This window comes from Cervus elaphus, chromosome 12 (assembly GCF_910594005.1).
Source record: "Cervus elaphus chromosome 12, mCerEla1.1, whole genome shotgun sequence".
Taxonomy (NCBI): domain Eukaryota; kingdom Metazoa; phylum Chordata; class Mammalia; order Artiodactyla; family Cervidae; genus Cervus; species Cervus elaphus.
In genome coordinates this window covers 97,895,355-97,914,876 of record NC_057826.1, presented here as the reverse complement: position 1 = coordinate 97,914,876, position 19,522 = coordinate 97,895,355, and the positions used below count along the sequence as shown (strand labels likewise).

General features: G+C 40.1%; 1 long non-coding RNA gene across 1 annotated transcript in view; it reads right to left on the bottom strand.

Annotated features, from left to right (window-relative positions):
* The window catches only part of LOC122705004, a 157,203-nt gene that overhangs the window by 133,172 nt on the left and 4,509 nt on the right, over nt 1-19,522 (bottom strand). The window contains exon 2 of the long non-coding RNA XR_006344004.1: nt 6,559-6,671. This is a non-coding gene — a long non-coding RNA (uncharacterized LOC122705004). The remainder of the gene's footprint in view (nt 1-6,558; nt 6,672-19,522) is intronic.

Sequence of the window (19,522 nt, the reverse complement as noted above, 5' to 3'; positions counted from 1 at the left end):
AAGGAATGGTTAAAGTCTTAAAAGCATTAAAATCCAAGTTTTAGGGAACAAAGTACATGCCAAAACAAAAGTAAACAAAAATATGTGTCTTAAGATAGACTGAACTAGTTTTCAGTTCTGGCTATCAATTTTCAGTCTCTTTTCCGGAGCCTGGAAAGAACCCTTAGAAAGATGGTACATCCCACCCTGTTCCAAGCTGTTCAAAGCATCCCTCTAGCACAGCCCAACAAAGGTGACTCTGCTTGTCAGTCCCTGCAAGATTTAGATGTAGGGCTGGGATTTAGATGTTTAGGTCCCTCATTATTGCCTGTTGATTAACTGTGAAGACAGGAAGTTGAAAACCAAGGGCCATGGGTTTATGAGATGCCAAAAGGAGTTTGAGGGTCGATTGGTGAGAGTGTCCCTGGAGGGGACTAACATAGGACCACCTCTTATTGGTGTATAGATTGTGTGCTGCCAGCTGTAAGGGAGCCCATTCACGAGGAAGTCAGAGATCTGCACGTTCTGATACTCTCCCAACAAATGTTAGTGAAGAGCTTCGGAGTTAAAGTTCTCTTTCCCTAATTTGCACACTGTTTCAGTAACAGCTGCATTAGCTATATTTTGGATGTGACAGGCTGGTTGGGGCTAAAGAGAAAAAAATGACCTTCCCTTTTGTAAAAATCAGTGAGGTTTGCAGTGTCAGGAGGGCATGAGTTTTAGAATATGCAAAGGAGTACCTTGTAGATCTTGAGACAGTCATGCGGAGGGGGAAACCACCACAAGAAGACCAATGACATACAGGTGATAAGTGTGCTTAATTAGAAAGGTTCCTATATTTTCAGTCACTGCATAGGAAACCCCAGGAGTCCCAAATGGTGCTAGGGGGTTGGGGTGGAAGGAGATTTCCAGAATCCTATTTCAAACATTTAAAAAAGCTTATTTTATGTCAACATATTGTAAAAGTAGCTGTTGCATGTTTTGGATATTTCCAAAAGTTAAGGAGACAAGAATAGGGAAATGGCAACACTTTGTGAAATTCACTGCTATATATATATATTTTTACATTTCTTTTGATTTTCTTGCAGTTTTTTCTGCTATATATTTTAAATATTATACAGCAGCTTATTGCAGAGGTTGTTATCTGGCTGTTCAGTCAAATTTGGGCTTGTAGTCATATTTTGCTGACATAGTATTTTTTAAAAATTGCAATTAGCTGTCAGTCTTTAAACAGAAGAAATTTTACAATAAAATTGGGATTTGAGGCTTTCTTCTTTGAAAACTGGAAAGTGTGACAATACTGAGCTCATGCTCCCTTATGAAAATAATCAATGGAGCTGAATAAAGGCAGGCTCTTTTTTTTTAAATTTAAGTGTAGTTGATGTATAATGTTGTGTTACTTTGAGCTGTACATTAAAGTGAACCAGGCATGCATACATCTCTTCATATACATATATACACTCATATGAAAAGTGAAAGTGTTAGTTGCTTAGCTGTGTTCAACTCTTTGCAACCTCATGAACCTACCCCGTAGCCCACCAGGCTCCTCTGTCCACGGGATTCTCCAGCAAGACTACAGGAGTGGGCAGCCATTCCCTTCTCCAGGGGACCTCCCCAACCCAGGGATAGAAACCTGGGTCTCCCGCACTGCAGGCAGACTCTCTACTGTCTGAACCACCAGAGAAGTTCCATATATTCATATATGTACACATATTCTTTTCCATTATAGATTATTACAAGATACTGAGTATAGTTCCCTGTGCTACAAAATGGGTCCTTACTGTTGTTATCTATTTTATACATAGTACTGTGTGTCTGTGAGTCCTAGACTTCTAAGTTATCCCCATCCTCTTTCCCCTTTGCTAACCATAAATTTGTTTTCTCTGTCAGTGAGTCTGCCTTTGTTTTGTAAATGAGCTCATTTGTATCATTTTTATTCCACTTAAAAACGATATATGATCCTTGTCTTTCTTGGTCAAGGCAGCCTCTTTTTGATGGAGTCTCTATTATTCCGGCCACCACAGTTCCCAGCTCCTCCCATCCGGCATCATTTATATTACCTGCCAGTTCCTATCGGCACGGGACTAGACTAGCCCTGTTAGATTTCATATAGGGACTGTGTCCACTGCAGTGAGGTCCTATTCTATTGCTGATAGAGTATGCGCTCGATAAAGAGTCACTGAATAATGAATGAATGAATAAACTGATCCTGCTCAGGGTTCACTACAGTCTGATATCAGTGACCATTATCAGGCTAGAATAAGTTATGGTCCAGTGTTTTGATCATCTTACCTGAACCTCTGCTTCCAGCCAGGAGAGAGGCGAACCTTTGAAGCCAGATGTCATGAATCCAGCTTCAGTTCAATTCAGTTGCTCAGTTCTGTTGGATTCCTGCGACCCCATGGACTGCAGCACGCCAGGCTTCCCTGTTCTTTATCAACTCCTGTAGCTCACTCAAACTCATGTCATTCGAATCAGTGGTGCCATCCAACCATCTCATCCTCTGTCGTCCCCTTTTCCTCCTGCCTTCAATCTTTCCCAGCATCAGGGTCTTTTCAAATGAGTCAGCTCTTCACATCAGGTGGCCAAAGTATTGGAGTTTCAGCTTCAGCATCAGTCCTTCCAATGAACACCCAGGACTGATTTCCTTTACGATGGACTGGTTGGATCTCCTTGCAGTCCAAGGGACTCTCAAGAGTCTTCTCCAACACCACAGTTCAAAAGCATCAATTCCTCAGTGCTCAGCTTTCTTTATAGTCCAACTCTCACATCCATACATGACTACTGGAAAAACTATAGCTTTGACTAGATGGACCTTTGTTGGCAAAGTAATGTCTCTGCTTTTTAATACGCTGTCTAGTTTGGTCATAGGTTTTCTTCCAAGGGGCAAGTGCTTTTTAATTTCATGGCTGCAGTCACCATCTGCAGTGATTTTAGAGCCCAAGAAAATAAATTTTGTCACTGTTTCCACTGTTCCCCCATCTATTTGCCATGAAGTGATGGGACCAGATGCCATGATCTTAGTTTTCTGAGTGTTGAGTTTTAAGCCAACTTATTCACTCTCCTCTTTCACTTTCATCAACAGGCTTTTTAGTTCCTCTTCACTTTCTGCCATAAGGGTGGTGTCATCTGCATATCTGAGGTTATTGATATTTCTCCCAGCAATCTTGATTTCAGCTTGTGCTTCATCCAGCCTGGAATTTCACACGATGTGCTCCGCATATAAGTTAAATAAGTAGGGTGACAATATATAGCCTTGGCATACTCCTTTCCCAATTTGGAACCAGTCTGTTCTTCCATGTCCTGTTCTAACTGTTGCTTCTTGACCTCCATACACATTTCTCAGGAGGCAGGTCAGGTGGTCTGGTATTCCTATTTCTTTCAGGATTTTCCATAGTTTGCTGTGATCCACACAGTCAAAGGCTTTGGCATAGTCAATAAAACAGAAGTAGATGTTTTTCTGGAACTCTCTTGCTTTTTTCATGATCCAACGGATGTTGGCAATTTGATCTCTGGTTCCTCTGCCTTTTCTAAATCCAGCTTGAACATTGGGAAGTTCACGGTTCACGTACTGTTGAAGCCTGGCTTGGAGAATTTTGAGCATTAATTTACCAGCGTGTGAGAAGAATGCAATTGTGTGGTAGTTTGAACATTCTTTGGCATTGTCTTTCTTTTGGAATTGGAATCAAAACTGACCTTCTTCAGTCCTGTGGCCACTGCTGAGTTTTCCAAATTTGCTGGCATATTGAGTGCAGCACTTTCACAGCATCATCTTTTAGGATTTGAAATAGCTCAACTAGAATTCCATCAACTCCACTAGCTTTGTTTGTAGTGATGCTTCCTAAGGCCCACTTGACTTCTCATTCTAGAATATCTGGCTCTAGGTGAGTGATCACACCATCGTGGTTATCTGGGTTGAGAAGATCTTTTTTGTACAGTTCTTCTGTGTATTCTTCTTAATATCTTCTGCTTCTGTTAGGTCCATACCATTTCTGTCCTTTATTGAGCCCATCTTTGCATGCAGTGTTCCCTTGGTATCTCTAATTTTCTTGAAGAGATCTCTAGTCTTTCCCATTTTATTATTTTCCTCTATTTCTTTGCACTGATCACTGAGGAAGGCTTTCTTACCTCTCCTTGCTATTCTTTGGAACTCTACATTCAAATAGGTATATCTTTCATTTTCTCCTTTGCCTTTCACTTCTCTTCTTTTCTCAGCTATTTGTAAGGCCTCAGACAACCATTTTGCATTTTTTTTTCTTGGGGATGGTCTTGATCCCTGTCTCCTGTACAGTGTCACGAACCTCCGTCCATAGTTCTTCAGGCACTCCGTCTATCAGATCTAATCCCTTGAAACTATTTGTCACTTCCACTGTAAGATTGTAAGGGATTTGATTTAGGTCATATCTGAATGGTCTAGTGGTTTTCCCTACTTTCTTCAATTTTAGTCTGAATTCGGCAATAAGGAGTTCATGATCTGAGCCAGTCAGCCCCTGGTCTTATTTTGCTGACTGTGTAGAGCTTCTCCATCTTCTTTGTTCTGAGAGCTTAATCAATGCTATTTTCTCTCCCTGGCTCCCCCTGAGATCAGGGAGACAGTTTTTGCAGTAATACCCGACGAGCTTGTGGGACCTGGTGCTGCTCTTCATTTTTACTGAAACCTTTATTTACTGACAGCCTGCAGTCCTATATTTAAGGTCTGACCTAGGAGACTTCTGGACCAAGGCCTTATTGTTTATGTATCTTTATAAAGCTGCTTTAGATACTTTGGTCGAAAAAAGATAACTTGCCTGGTGACCTGATTTTGCTTACCAGCTTATTCAACAATTCTGTGATTTCAGTTATTTCCTCAGGAAACTGTGTTTGATTCCAAATGAAACACTTAAGTGTTTTATCTGCAAATAACACACAATGTGTCCCAAATGTATGGACTTTAATTTATGAGTCATTTAAGAAAAAGCACTGTTAAAGGAAAACCGGGGAGGGAGGAGGAAGGGAAGAGCAGACAAGAAAGGAGAGGTTGAGGTTGTTTTACCGTCTCAGCAGAAGGAACAGGGAGAGGATCCTGAACAAATAACTTAATCTTGAATTACACTGGGGTATACTGGTGTAAATACAACGGAAAAACTCTTCTAAAATTAAAAGAAAATCATCAGTGCATGCTTTGGAGGTGAAACCTCTCTGATTTTGGGGCCATTCTGTTTTGCTCAGTTGCTGTGGATTTGCTTCCTTGTAGAAACAAGGAAGAAATCCCTCTAGAGTTCTGCAGGCTGGTTGGTGGTAAACAAGCCAGGAAGGATTTTATAAACTCCTCCCAGAAGGATACAGTATATAAAAGAAATAACATTAAAATATTAGTAGCCTCATTGCCAAGATCATTTATGTTCCTACATGCTAGGCATATCATTTTCTGGTAACTATTAATGACTCTCTCTACACAATTCACGAAACAAGAAGCATTTCCTCCTCTCACCTGAGTGTGTTTCCGGAGCCTTGTTCCAAAGCCCAACATTTAAGGGAGAGAAAGGCATTCTTCTCATTATGAGAGCATTTATTGAGACTCTCTGATATACTTATTAGCTAGTCAAGCAAGAGGCAGAGAGGAGTGATTTGAAAGGGGACAAAGGGGCACAAGACAATGCAGAAGAATCCTATGATGAAATAGCCCCCGATCAAAAAGCTAGTCTCTGAGGGCAAATAAACTTACCCATTTCATTCATCCAGTTCATTCACTCATTCCTTTACCCATTATTTGCTAAACATTTATTAATGTTAAACATTTGTTAAACATTATTAATTCATGTTGCATTTAGGCAAATACAACATGAACAAAATCAGAGACCTAGAATTGACTAGGGAAACAGTGCCTTGTACATAAAAGTATTCAATAATGGTTAGATATTATGTTTACTGGCTTCCCAGGTGGTGCTTGTGGTAAAGAATCTACCTGCCAATGCAGGAGACACAAGAGACATAGGTTTGATCCCTGGGTCGGGAAGACCCCCTGGAGGAGGGCGTGGCAACGCACTGCAGTATTCTTGCCTAGAGAATCTCATGGACAGAGGAGTCTGGCGGGCTACAGTCCGTGGGGTCACAAAGAGTTAGACACGACTGAGATGACTTAGCACGCATTATGCTTACTAGAAAATCAAAAAGTTAGTATCACAGGGAGCTTCTATAAATTAATGAGAAAAGGAAAACACAGAAAGTTGAGCAAGGATTATGGAAAGACAATTTAAGAGGAGAAAATCCTAATCCTCAATAAGCATATAAAAATATGTCCAGCTACACTGGAGGTCAGAGGAAAACACTGATTTAAACAACAAGATATTGGTTTCACACATCAGGTTGGCAGAATTTTAAAAGGCTAGTGAGGATGGGGAGAAATAACTGCTACAACTTCGGGGAAAGAAATCTGGAGGGACCCATTAGAAATAAAAGTATACATATCTTCCTTGGGCTATGGTTCATTTTGGCTAGAACCAGGTGAGTGAGTATTTGCGGGGAAAAGAACACAGGGTGAGAATTGGGTATGTGCTGGGGAGCTTGTATCTGCCATGGGAACCCCTGGCAGAATCTTACCTGGGGAGCGGAAAGTGATGAAGATCAGATGCAGAGCTTCAGAAGGCTGCTCTGGCATGGTGGAGTCAGTGATGGACAGTCACAGGGCTGGAGACAGGGAGATGAGTAACTGGCTGTGAAGACAAGTCCAGACATAAGAAAATGAGGGTCTGAAATGACAGCAGTGATCTGAAAGGAGTGGGTACTATCAAAGCACTCAGGATGCAAAGTCACAGGCCACCCACACAAATACCCAAAAGTAGGGTGGTACAGTGAGAGACTTTATTTTTGGGGGCTCCAAAATCACTGCAGATGGTGACTGCAGCCATGAAATTAAAAGACGCTTGCTCCTTGGAAGAAAAGCTATGACCCACCTAGATAGCATATTAAAAAGCAGAGACATTACTTTGCCAACAAAGGTCCATCTAATCAAAGCTATGGTTTTTCCAGTAGTCATGAATGAATGTGAGAGTTGGACTATAAAGAAAGCTGAGCATCGAAGAATTGATGCTTTTGAACTATGGTGTTGGAGAAGACTCTTGAGAGTCCCTTGGGCTGCAAGGAGATCCAACCAGTCCATCCTAAAGGAAATCAGTCCTGAAAATTCATTGGAAGGACTGATGCTGAAGCTGAAACTCCAATACTTTGGCCACCTGATGAGAAGAGCTGACTTATTGGAAAAGACCCTGAGGCTGGGAGGGATTGGCGGCAGGAGGAGAAGGGGAGGACAGAGGATGGGATGGTTCGATGGCATCATCGACTCGATGGACATGAGTTTGAGTAAGCTCCGGGAGTTGGTGATGGACAGGGAAGCCTGGTGTGCTGCAGTCCATGGGGTCGCAAAAGAGTTGGACATGACTCAGTGACTGAACTCAACTGTGGGTTGGTACAATGCAGATGTCTCAGGAGGCAGAGATAGAACAGACTGAAGAGGTTCGGGAAACAAGCCTGCCCTAGATCAAATTGTGAGATAGCTCAAACTTACTTTAAGCTCTTCCTCTTACCTTTCTGGTCTGAGCCCTCCTGCTATCCTGGATTACCCAGAACTCTGGGCCACAGGGTGACCCTCAGGAGTGCTTCAGGCTTCAAAAGTCTCTAAGCATTAAGTTGTGAGCTGCTGCAGGGCCGGGATTGCATCCCATTCTTTACTGTGCCCCACCCTCTAGCTTATCTGTCACATAGTAGGTGCTCAATGAGTATTTGCTTATTTTGTGCTCTCATTTATTTACTAAGATAATTGACTAAATCACCAAAATATACAAGATAGCAACTTAACATGTGACCTTCCTGGAGTCCACTTCAACCCAAAGAAATGGACTAGTGGTGGTAAAATTTCTGGGAGATGGATAGCTTTTGGAATTGATGTCCTCCAAGACTGTTAAATCACACAAGACAGGCAAAAACCGAGTATTAACTAGGATTTTTTTTTAATGGCAGGAGAAAGTGCCACGTTTGGTTATGAGAATCCAGTGAAGTAATCTACCAAAAAATGTTTAGAAGAGGGTAAAGTGGAACAGAGATTCAAGTCTGTTACAACACTGTCTGGCTCTACACAAAGTCACACACAGAATGGCCGAATCTGGGTATATTTGAGGACTCTGGTTTAGGCATATCAATCTGGTACCCAACATGGGAAGTTTACACTGACAACTCTCTAGCTTGGTCTACAATTTCAGTATTTCATATTGTAGCTGCTTTGGGCTTTCCACAATCCATACCTGCTTCAGGCTGATGAGTGACTCATTTGACTGTCTCTTTCTCTACCCCTTTGTATTCTCCCAGCACCACTGGGGCCAGGCCGGCAACGGTCCTCAGTGGGTCCACACTGGTGTGCACTAGTCTCTTTCATGTAAGCACCAGAACCAACTCCTGGAGGGCAGTTCAGTTCAGTCGCTCAGTCGTGTCCGACTCTCTGCCACCCCATGAATCGCAGCACACCAGGCATCCCTGTCCATCTCCAACTCCCAGAGTCCACCCAAACCCATGTCCATTGAGTCGGTGATGCTATCCAGCCATCTCATCCTCTGTCGTCCCCTTCTCCTGCCGCCAATCCCTCCCAGCATCAGGGTCTTTTCCAATGAGTCAACTGTTCGCATGAGGTGGCCAAAGTACTGGAGTTTCAGCTTCAGCATCAGTCCTTCCAGTGAACACCCAGGACTAATCTGCTTTAGGATGGACTGGTTGGATCTCCCTGCAGTCCAAGGGACTCTCAAGAGTCTTCTCCAATACCACAGTTCAAAAACATCAATTCTTCAGCGCTCAGCTTTCTTTATAGTCCAACTCTCACATCCATACATGACCACTGGAACAACTATAGCCTTGACTAGAGGGACCTTTGTTGGCAAAGTAATGTCTCTTCTTTTTAATATGCTGTCTAGGTTGGTCATAACTTTCTTTCCAAAGAGTAAGTGTCTTTTTATTTCATGGCCGCAATCACCATCTGCAGTGATTTTGGAGCCCAGAAAAATAAAGTCTGACACTGTTTCCACTGTTTCCCCATCTATTTGCCATGAAGTGATGGGACCAGATGCCATGATCTTAGTTTTCTGAATGTTGAGCTTTAAGCCAACTTTTTCACTCTCCTCTTTCAGTTTCATCAAGAGGCTTTTTAGTTCCTCTTCACTTTCTGCCATAAGGGTGGTGTCATCTGCATATCTGAGGTTATTGATATTTCTCCCAGCAATCTTGATTCTGGCTTGTGCTTCTTCCAGCCCATTTCTGGAGTACACCATTTCTCATGATGTACTCTGCATATAAGTTAAATAAGCAGGGTGACAATATACAGCCTTGACATACTCCTTTTCCTCTTTGGAACCAGTCTGTTGTTCCATGTTCAGTTCTAACTGTTGCTTCCTGATCTGCATATAGGTTACTCAAGAGGCAGGTCAGGTGGTCTGGTGGAAACCCAAGTAAGACGGTAGGTTTGCGAGAGGGCATCCGAGGGCAGACACACTGAAACCATAATCACAGAAAACTAGCCAATCTGATCACAGGACCACAGCCTTGTCTAACTCAATGAAACTAAGCCATGCTGTGTGGGGCCACCCAAGACAGACGGGTCATGGTGGAGAGGTCTGACAGAATGTGGTCCACTGGAGAAGGGAATGGCAAACCACTTCAGTATTCTTGCCTTGAGAACCCCATGAACAGTGTGAAAAGGCAAAATGATATGACACTGAAAGAAGAACTCCCCAGGTCGGTAGGTGCCCAATATGCTACTGGAGATCAGTGGAGAAATAACTCCAGAAAGAATGAAGGGATGGAGCCAAAACAAAAACAATACCCAGTTGTGGATGTGACTGGTGATAGAAGCAAGGTCTGATGCTGTCAAGAGCAATATTACATAGGAAATTGGAATGTTAGGTCCATGAATCAAGGCAAATTGGAAGTGGTCAAACAGGAGATGGCAAGAGTAAATGCCGACATTCTAGGAATCAGCGAACTAAAATGGACTGGAATAGGTGAATTTAACTAAGATGACCATTTTATCTACCACTGTGGCCAAGAATCCCTTAGAAGAAATGGAGTAGCCATCATGGTCAACAAAAGAGTCCGAAATGCAGTACTTGGATGCAATCTCAAAAATGACAGAATGATCTCTGTTCCTTTCAAGGCAAACCATTCAATATTACGGTAATCCAAGCCTATGCTCCAACCAGAAATGCTGAAGAAGCTGAAGTTGAATGGTTCTATGAAGACCTACAATACCTTTTAGAACTAACAGCCAAAAATGGTGTCCTTTTCATTATAGGGGACTGGAATACAAAAGTAGGAAGTCAAGAAACACCTGGAGTAATAGGCAAATTTGGCCTTGGAATACAGAATGAAGCAGGGCAAAGGCTAGTAGGGTTTTGCCAAGAGAACACACTGGTCATAGCAAACAGCCTCTTCCAACAACACAAGAGAAGACTCTACACATGAACATCACCAGGTGGTCAACTCCGAAATCAGATTGATTATATTCTTTGCAGCCAAAGATGGAGTAGCTCTATACAGTCAGCAACAACAAGACCGGGAGCTGACTGTGGCTCAGATCATGAACTCCTTATTGCCAAATTCAGACTTAAATTGAAGAAAATAGGGAAAACCACTAGACCATTCAGGAGGGTGGTTAGAGTATCTAACTAGAGCGTCTTCTACAAGGCTGTGTATTTGATGCACAATAGCAGCTCAGTAAATGTCTTTGGGTTTCAATTAGAATAAACCATGGAAAAGAGGAGAGCTTCAGTGTCCTCTGAGTGGGTTCAAAAGGAGCTGCCTCTAGAGATACAGCAGATGCTGAAATCACAAATATATGGCTTCCCAGAGAAGCCAAGATTTGGCCTGCAACATCCTCCACTTTTATATACCTCATTCACATCATCTACTCAGAAATGAGTTCTTTGATAGTCAGTAACCATATGATCATAATGGTCATATGGTAACAGCAAGCTATTTGCTATTTATGGGTCAAGCAATATGCCTCATATTTATATGTTTTAATTTTATTCTCACAACAACCCAGTAAGAGGAATCATTAGTCTTGCTTGATCATTAAGTTAAGATTAGAGAGGCTACATGATTTGTCCAAGGTCGCTGGACTGGTAAGTGATGGAATCTTCTGGTCTGTAAATAAAGCATGTGCTCGAGCCACAGCAAGGGGCTGTCTGTTGCCTCTCCCCACCCCCATCCCCACTCACATCTACATGCCAGCATGGCAGGCATTCTTCTTGGTGCTGGAAAGGTGAAGAAATGTGAGTGAATCATTTATAGTAAAGTGTCTTTCATGTTTAGTGACAAAAGAATGTATGTAAGTGCTATGGAAAATCGAGGCTGAGATACCGAAATTAGATGGGTGTCAGGAGTAGGGCAGTCTTTTCAAGGGAAGAGATCAATGAATATAGTGTTGGAAAACAGTAGGAGTGTTACAGGTAGAATATGGAGACAAGATTTGTTTGGGGAAATGCTAAGCATTGAGTTTGAATCCTGATTTATCTCTGCACTAGCTCTAGGGTTTCAAAACAGTTACTTAAACTTTTTGAGCATTGATATACTCATTTTAAAATGAAGCAAATAATTTCTTATGCAGGAGTCTGATGAAAGCCAATGTGAAAACATAGGTAGAACACCTAGCTTGTTGCCGGGTAGGCAGAAGGCATTTGTAAATGGCGGTGATGGTGGACAGTCGTTATTAACATGATCGAAGGAGGAGGCTTGTGGTAGAGCCCCTGGACAGGTGAGCCTGGTGGGGGGCTTCTGAGTAACTGGAGGCAGGAATAATGAAGCCTGGACTCAGGCAAAAGGAGAAGGGGAAAAGGGGCAGATTTGAGAGAGATTTCAGAGGTTGTAGGAGAAATGGAATAACCTGGGGATTGGCTAGATTATAAATGAAGGTAGAGACAGAAGACATCTTCCAAGTTACTGCCTCAAATGCAGGGGTCGGGACCGCAGAAGAGAACAGATTTGAGCACATCCATTGTTTAAATCCCACTACTCTGTAGGGTCAGGAGAGTCTTAAACCCAGTCACTTGGTGTTGACAAAGTGACTCTGAGAAGGGGCTCAGCATGATTGTTGGGGCTGGGAGGAAGATGGTGCCACATATTTCTAAGCTCTAACCTCATGTTCCAGGTAATATTTGTGATATTGAAGAAATGTTAGCATACTGAGACAGTAACCCCCCAATTATTTGCAATGACACTGTTTCCTTAGTTATAAAGCATCTTTTACTCTCAGGAAGATTCAGAATTAAATACAGAGACAAAGTTAGGATATCAATAATTCTTGTCTTAAGGGACTTGTGCATATTTGTTACTTGAAGTACTTGCTATAAATTTTTAAGGGAACTGAGCCTATTAGAGTAAATAAGTAACCTTGCTTCCAATATAAATTTGTAGTTGAATTGTTAATTTGTGACTTGTGACTTTAAGTTGGAAAAATATAAGGATATGTTAGTAAGTTTAAAAATAGGATTAGAAATCTTAAAGCATTAAAAAGTATGCTTAATAGCCATGTATAAGAGTAATTTACATTCTTAAAATATTTGGCTTGTTTGTTAGATAGTTGAGATACTTAACATGGAAATAAAATGTATAAATACAGCTTAAAATGTTTGATGGTATTTCTTTTTTTAATTAACTCAGCTTGTACATTAATTTAATATACTAATCAAGCCTTCCTTAAAAGTCATGTTAAAATTTGTTAGCTGTAAAAACCAAATGATAATATTTGTAAGTGAACTAAAACCTCAAAAAAGGCCTAGACTTTCCATTTTTAATATTAATATATAACTTATTAAAAAATGAAGTTCCTAAATAATCTTTCCTATTTGCAAAAGCCTCTCAAGGTACCAAAACCACATATAATACATTGACATGATATATGCCTAAGTTAAAAAGAACATTATGTTGTTCAAATAATATATATTTACATTGTATATACACATATTTCTCTATCTAAATGTATAAATATAAATATATAAATAATATATAAAATATATGTTAATATGTACCTTATTACTAATAATGTATTCTAATATAATAATATATTCTCAATATATACTTTGCATATGTTTATATATTCTTTTTTCCTCTCATAGGAATAGCAATGGTACAAAAATACTGCACACTTAGGGTTGGATGGTCTTGTCTGAAAGCTCTTTGCCAGTAACCCAAGCAGAGAACAAGGGGATTTTGCTCCGTGAACCCTAATTGCCTGCTGAATAAACAAACAGATGCAGTGCTGTACACTCAAATGAAGGTAAATATTGACCCTGACACCATATGTTTGCTGGGTGCCAACTGAAGTGTGCTGGCAGGTTTGATAAGTCAGGGGGTCCACCAGCCAGCAAGCAGGGCCTAAGTCACTCAGAAGCACAGTATGGGAAGAGACTGAAGTGTCAACAAGGCTCTCCTGTTGGTGCTTTAATCCACCGCTCCGTTCATTCTTTCACCAAAGTCTACTAGCGAAATCTGAAATCCAGAAAAGAAAAGTAGGATGGATATTGATTGCCTAATCTCTGATGGTCCCCTGGGAGCCTTTGTCAAATCGGATTGAGGAGGAGCACACCTCCGAGTTATTTCATCCTTACCTTAAGCAGGTGCGTCTTTACTCTAATGGGCCAGACCTGTGAGTGGGTAGGAAACAACAGCATGCCCAATGGCACACAGCCCCTCCCCGCACCCTCACAAGGAGGGTGATCCTGGCCCTGATTCTGTCACAGGCTTAGAACCTAAGTGAAGTTCATCATGTAACGAAGCCTGGAGAAAAGGGCTGTGAGGTTTTGAAAAGCTAGTTGCCAATTTGCAAGGAACAAGGAGTAACTTCTGGAGCACCCCCTCACCCACCGTTGTTTCTGTCTCCCTTCCTGCTTCCCACATCCAGAGTGGCCACAGAAAGGGCAACGAGAGGGCGGGCTCCCGGCAGCCGCAGTGACTTCTGCAGGGGAAGAAATGCCTTCTTTTCTCCTCATTCTTTTTCAGTTAAGAACTCTTAGTAATAGATTCTCCAAGAAATGGAATTTGCACATTTTAAAGATACACAAAATCATAGAAGCTAAATATTTTCATTTAAAAATAGATAAAACTTGTTTCCAAGAAATGGCATAGAGCTCATAAGTAAGTGGTCCTTGAAAAATAGGTATGTAGGTTGATTATTTGGTTCCTGGCTATCCCATACAGTTAGAAACACGGGTGTGAGTTTCACACAGGATTACATTTGGCCACCTTTAACAAAAGGCAAACAACCCCAAAAACAAATAACAAGGGTTTGAACAGGTGGATATGCTGAGAAATCCAATAAGACAGAATTGTCAGAGAAACTGAGTCTCTACTCAAGAAGAGTGCATGTGTGCCGGCTTGCTAATAATTAGTGTAGAGAGCCTTGCACTGGAAGCTGCAACCTCGTGATGCCTATATAACAACACATCCTCCAAGCCCAGAATACGCATTTTTTTCAAGCATGAATGGAACATTCTCTAGGATAAATCACATACTAGGTCACAAAACAAGCCTCAACAAATTAAAGAAGATAGAAATTATTTCAAGTATTTTTTCTGACTACAACAGCATGAAACTAGAAATCAACCACAGAAGGAAAAAATGGGAAAAGAATGAACAGTGGAGACTAATGACATGCTACTGAAAAACTACTAGGTCAATGACAAAATCAAAGAAGAAATTAGAAAACACCCTGAGATGAATGCAAATGGAAGCACAGCATCACACAGTTGATAAGATGTGATAAACGTAGGTCTAAGAAGGAAGTTCATGGTGATATAGGCTTTCTTCAATAAAAGAGAAAAATCTCAAGTAAGCAACTTAAACTATCACCTAGTTTAATTATTAAACCTAGTTTAATAATTAGAAAAAGAAGAAAAAACAAACCCAAAAGCAGCAGAAGAAAAGAAATAATAAAGATCAGAGAAGAAATAAATAAAATAGAGATTAAAAAATAGAAAAGATCAATAAAACCAAGAGCAATTTTCTTTTTTTCTTGATTTTTTTTTTTGAAAATAAACAAAACTGACGAACTTCTAGCCAGGTTCACCAGGAAGAAAACAGAGAGGATTCAAATAAACAAAATAAGAAATGAAAGAGGAGAAATAACAACAGATTCCACAGAAATATAAAAAAAATCGTAAGAGAATACTATGAACATTTACATGTCAACAAATTGGAAAACCTAGAAGAAATAGGCAAGTTTCTAGAAGCATAAAATCTGCTGAAACTGAGTCAAGAAGAAACAGATAACTTGAACAGATCATTAGTGAAATACAATTTTTAATAATAATAAACAAAACTGTGCAAACAGAAGTCCAGGACTAGAGGGTTTCACTGAGTAGTTCTGCCAAACATACAAAGAAAAATTTATACCTATACTTCTCAAACTATTCCAAAAAACTAAAGAGAGGAGGGAACACTCCCAAATTTATTCTGTGAAGCTCCCATCATCCTGTACCAAAACCAGAGAGACAGAGAGAGAAAGAAAGAAAATGACGGGTCAATACCTTTATGAATAAGGATGCAAAACTCAACAAAATATTAGCAAACCAAATCCAACAATACATAAAAAGGATCATATGCCATGATCAAGTTGGATTCATCCTACGGATATGGTTCAACTTAAGCAAATCAATCAATGTAATATGCCACTTTTCTATTTTTTAATCGCTTAACAAAAGTTAAGACAAAACCCATATGATCATCTCCATAAATGCAGAAAAAAAAAGCAGCTGAAAAATTTCAACATCCCTTCCTAAAAAAAACTCTCACCAAAGTGAGTATAGTAAGAACATATCTCAATGTAATAAAAGCCATTTATGACAAACCCACAGCCAACATAACACTCAACAGTGAATAGTTGAAAGCCTTCCTACTAAATTTAGGAACAAAACAAGGATACCCACTCTGATCAGTCCTATTTAACATAGTACTGGAAGTCCCAGCCATAGCCATAAGATAAGAAAAAGAAATAAAAGGTATACAAATTGGAAGGGAAGAGGTAAAACTTCATGTAGTGCGCAGACTACTTGATACACTATATAGAGAATGCTGAAGTCTCTACACAAAAACTATTAGAAGTAATGACTAAATTCAGCAAGTTAGCAGGTTACAAGGTTAATATACAGAAATCTGTTGCCTTTCTTTACATTAACAAGGAAATAACAGAAAGAGAAATTTTAAAAAAATTCCACTTAAAATCATGTCAACAAAAAACTCCTAGTAACAAACAACAAAAGATGTAAAAGACCTACATGCTGAAAACTATAAAACATTGATAAAGGAATTTAAAGCTGATTCATGGATATGAAAAGATATCTCAAGCTCTTGGATTGGAAGAATTAATATTGTTAAAATGGCCATGCTGCCCAAAGCAATGTATAGATTTAATGCAATCAAAATAACCATGTCATTTTTCACAGAACTAGAAAAAACAATCCTAGGATTTATATGCAACCACAAGTGGCTCAGAACTGCTGAAGCAATCCTGAGAAAAACAAAGCTGGACACATAAACCTTCCAGACTTCAGACTATACTACAAAACTAGAGTAACCAAAACTCCATGATACTGACACAAAGACAAACATATAGACGAATGGAGCAGAATAGAGAGCCTAGAAATAAAGCCACACACTTACAGTCAGTTACACAAAATAGCTGTGTAACTGACACAACTATGACAAAGAAGGCAGGAATACACAATGGAGAAAAGACAGTTTCTTCAACAAGTGATACTGGGAAGCTGGACAGCTATATGCAAATCAATGAAATTAGAACACTCCCTCACACCATATACAAAAATAAGCTCAAAATGGTTTAAAGACCTAAATATAGTACATGACAATGCAAAACTAGAAGAGAAAACAGGCAAAATATTTTTGGACATAAATCTACGTTCAACATCACTAATTAAAAGAGAAATGCAAGTCAAACTATAACAAAGTATCACCTCACATTGGTCAGAATGGCTATCATCAAAAGGTCTACAAATAATAAGCGCTGAAGAGGGTGTGGAGAAAAGGAAACCCTTTACACTGTTTGTGAGGATACCAACTGGTATAGCCACTACGGAAAACAGTATGGAAGTTCCTTGAAAAACTAAAAGTAGAGCTACCATATGGGCCTAAAATTCCATTCCTGGGCATATAGTCAGAAAGGATGAAAACTAATTCAAAAAGATACATCCACCCCAATGTTCACGCAGCAACATTTACAACAGGCAAGACTCGGAAAGAACCCAAGTGCCCATCAACAGATAGCTGGCCTAAGAAGATGTGACACTCACTCACACACACACACTCACACTCACTCACACACACTGTCACACACACACAGTGGAATACTATTCAGTCATAAAACATGAAGCACTGCCTTTTATAGCAACATGGATGGACCTAGAGAATATTGTTTAGAGAAGTAAATCAGACAGACAAAGACAAATACTGTGTGATATCACTTGTATGTAGAATACAAAAAATAATACAAATTAATTTATATACAAGACAGAAACTCAGAGACATAGAAAACAAACTTATGGTTACTAAAAGGGAGGAGGGAGGGAGGGACAGACAAATTAACAGTATGGAATTAACAAATAACAAACTACCATATATAAATAGATAAGCAAGAGGATGTACTGTATAGCACAAGTTATTATATATTCAATATCTTACAATATCTTATAAAATGAGGAGGGTATCCAAATAGACTAGGTGGTAGGTACTATGATGAAACTCAAACAGGAATCTCTCTCTTCCTTAAAAACTACTCTGTGATGTAACCTGCTTAGCTGGGTCTTCAATACTTACTCTCTTTTTCTGACTGGCATTATTTTGATATATGAGGTAGAATAAGAGGGAGGCTGCTGGTTAAGAATGAATTGTCCCCTTTTAAAAAATTATTCATAGGTAACTAGAAATAACTTTATTTTTTTGAGAGGTAGATTCTAAGGCAATGATTCTCAAAGTGTAGTTCCCACCCAGCACCATCAGCATCACCTGGGAACCTGTGGGAAATGCAATTCCTCAGGTCCCATTTCAGACCCACTGAGTTCAAAACTCTGGCGGTGGGGCCAGAATCTGTATTTTAACAAGTCTTCCTGGTGGTTCTTCTGCATAGCCTTCAGGGGTTTAAGTAATTAAATTATGTATGTCAATGTTTTAAAGGTATTTTTTCCTTTTTCAAATTAGTTAACTTTCTGAAGTTTGGAAAATGCAAAATTATAAAAAGATGACAGAAGACATAGATTGTTTAAATACATCTTCCTGAAGGGAATATGGAGCTTTAAACAGAATGTGGTGTCTGGCATTTTGGAGTGCACGTTTCAGCCAAGGGTGGGGGCCTGTTTAATGTATAGTGAGACTGCTTCTTCCAGGATGAGATTCCTGCAGTCCATCACAGATGGTCTACATATTTCTATAAAATTATATCTACTCTGAATTTGTTTGTCATTTGACTCATCTACATGGGCTTATTATGACAGAATGTCATCTTGACCAAAGAAAATGTTTTCCTAAAAATCTCTGAAGAGAGATCAAAGGTTTTGACATGAGGCTTTAAATAGAGTATATTATGTTATGCACATGTTGAAAATCTATATGATTTTCCTGGGGAGAAAAATATGTTTTAGTAGTATCTTGTTAATTTGTATCTCTGGATAGATAGCGCAAGTTTTCCTCCGAAATCCTGTAGATAGTATATGTTCAACTTTTTGAGACATTACCAAAGGGTTACCCAAGGTGATGCCATCTTACATTCACACCAGCAGTGTATGGAAACACAAATTGTCCCCGCCCTCGCCAATGCTTGTGCTGGTGTGTGGCCATTCCCTTAGGACTCTAACGGCGTTTTATGCTGATCTGAATCTCACTTTCCTAATGACAAGTAGCACTGAGCATATTTTCATGTGCTTATTTGCCATCTGTCTATCTTCTGGTCCAGTGATTCCACTCTTTCTTATTTCAAAAGAAATAAAAGCACATGTCCACACAAAAACATGGATCCTTGCTATAGACTGAATTCTGCCTCCTCCAAATTTATATGAAAGTGAAAGTTGTGTCCAACTCTTTGCGACCCCATGGACTATATAGTCCATGGAATTCTCCAGGCCAGAATACTGGAGTGGCTAGCCTTTCCCTTCTCCCCGGGGTCTTCCCAATTCAGGGATGGAACCCAGGTCTCCTGCATTCCAGGCAGATTCTCTACCAGCTGATCCACAAGGGAAGCCCAAATGTATATGCTGACGCGCTAACCCCTAAGATAACTGTATGTGGAGGTAGAACCTATAAGGAGGTAATTAAGGTTAAAAGGGTCATATGGGTGCGACTCTGATAGAACAAGTTTAGTGTTTTTGTGAGAGAAGACACACAGAGCTCACACTCTCCCCAATAGCTCCTCACAAAGAAGAGGTCAGGTGAGCATGCAGTGGGATGGCAGCCACCTGTAAGTCAGGGGAAGAGGTTTCACCAGGAAAGAGTCAAGCAGGCATCCCGATCTTACTCTTCCATC